General features: G+C 43.0%; 1 protein-coding gene across 1 annotated transcript in view; it reads left to right on the top strand.

Moving 5' to 3' along the window:
- The window catches only part of LOC116685972 (serine/threonine-protein phosphatase 2B catalytic subunit alpha isoform-like), a 67,969-nt gene that overhangs the window by 28,235 nt on the left and 37,597 nt on the right, over positions 1 to 2,137 (top strand).

Here is a 2,137-nt window from a genome sequence, read left to right as displayed (position 1 = left end):
CGAGCAGCAGCATTTTGCACAAGTTGAAGGCGTGAGATGGACGTCTGATTCAGACCATCATAGAGAGCATTACAGTAGTCCAACCTTGAACTAATGAAAGCATGAATGGCCCTTTTCTAGATTGTGCCTGCTCAGAAAAGGCTTAACTTTAGCCAGCAGATGACACTGGAAAAAGCTTATTTTCCCGGGGGCCAATTGCGGCCCGCGGGATGATATTTTGTGGCCCCCTACTTGACATCAATGTTAAGTGTTAGTGCGGCCCGCGCGTTCGGAAACTTTTTGTCATTGCGCATGTCACTTATGGGCTACCGTAGTCTCGTGACAGCGGCGTAACCGTTGTCAAGCTAGCTAAGTACCCTTTGTGGCAAATGCCTGAGGTTTGACAATGTGATGTCTGTTGTTGTGAAATGCACCAACCACAACCGGGTATAAAGCACGGGCGCCCTTTTTTGAGGAAATAGAGGTTTTTTTTGGAATACTTGATGCGGCCCAGCTAAACCCAGACTCTACTTCCAGCGGCCCCCAAGTAAATTGAGTTTGGGACCCCTGGTGTAGAGTGTAAGCAGTAGGCTTACAACTAAATCAATGTCCATTACTGTCATGGTTTTGTCCTTTTCTGATTTAGTTGGTTTGTTTTCATGGACTTCCTGTTTTATTTTGAAATGTATTTGTTTCCTGCCGTTTTTGATTACCTGTCTCCGCCCTAATGTCCTTCACCTATGTGTAGTTGTCTCCCCCTCCCCCGTGTATATAGAGTCACCTGTGTTCACTTACCCTTTGCCAGCCTGTTGGTACTCCTCGTGTGTCTCACTCTCCAGCGTTTCCTAGTGTGCGTTTCCTGATTTGTTTGCCTGTATTTTCGACCGCGTCTTCTGCCTGTTGGATTCGTCCCATTGCCTGGATTGTTCATTAATTAATCAACAGACTCACCTTCTCCTCCGTGTTGAGTCAAGCAGTCCGACATTGTACCCGTGACAATTATAGTGTAGATGAAATGTATGATACAGTTTCTAGTGGCAAGGTTTATTTCACTACGGAGGTGTAATATTACAACACTGGGCTGAATTTCATGTGTTATAACAGGCTACTTGATATTAGCATCGACACACGGCAGTGCGTGTCTGAAAATGTACAGAAGTGATTTAAAATGCATGGGAGACTCAAGGTCTCACTAACAAGCGAATAACATGGACACAGAGCAGAGATAGTATCTGTTTGGACATTTGATGGTGCAACAAGGTGTATTTTTGTGATAAATTTGCAGCACAGATCACGAGTGTGACTTGAATCCATATAATACAGGCACATGCATGATAACCAGGGCCTGAAGTTAACTTTTTTCTTTTACTAGCTAATTTTTTTGCCTCATAAAAGCTGAAAAACAGGATTTTTTGTTTCTCTATGAGAACTACCGTAGTTCCTGTCCACATTGCTCCGTCATCACGTGCTGTAGTAGGGGGGCCCGCCTTGATTATCCAGCATTAAGGCATAATTTCCTATCCTGGGCTGGGACACACATTCATACAGTTTGATAAAGTACCTGTTGGACTTTAACTTATCATTGCACCTTCAATATTGTAGCTGCATCTGCAGTTTTTCCTGCGTCCTCGTGACTGCTGGGATTGTCGCGAGTAATGAAAAATGCGATAGGGGGCCCCGGCTGTCAATCAATGTCTTTGCTCAATTCTCATTGGCTACCTGCCAATGTGGCAGGTAGATTGACAGGGTTACCCGCCATTTGCAAAATTCACCCGCATTTGGCAAGTGGTTGGGTGTTAATGTCAGATTGCGGGGAACCCAGGTTCCATTCAGCCCAAGATTATTTGTTCTAGAACATGGATCAACCCTAAGCAGAACAAAAGCTGCGTCCGGACAGGTTATACTATAGCCAGACAGATTCTTTTAACCCTTGTGTTGTCCTTCTGGGTTAAAATTTCAAAATACTATATTTTAGGGCACTTTTTTTAATGCATTTTTTAAATTCATGGTCAACAAACCTAATTTAAATGACATTATACCCCCCAAAAAGCAGGAATTATGAATTATTTTGACTGGTAGTTGAGATCAGAGACTGGCATCTGTAAAAGTTTAGTCAGGATATGTTTTGAAACCATTTTAAATGCTATAAAATTGAATA

This window comes from Etheostoma spectabile, unplaced genomic scaffold (assembly GCF_008692095.1).
Source record: "Etheostoma spectabile isolate EspeVRDwgs_2016 unplaced genomic scaffold, UIUC_Espe_1.0 scaffold273, whole genome shotgun sequence".
In the NCBI taxonomy this organism is placed as follows: Eukaryota; Metazoa; Chordata; class Actinopteri; order Perciformes; family Percidae; genus Etheostoma; species Etheostoma spectabile.
Note: the sequence above shows the minus strand (reverse complement) of the source record. Positions and strands in the feature narration are given on the sequence as shown.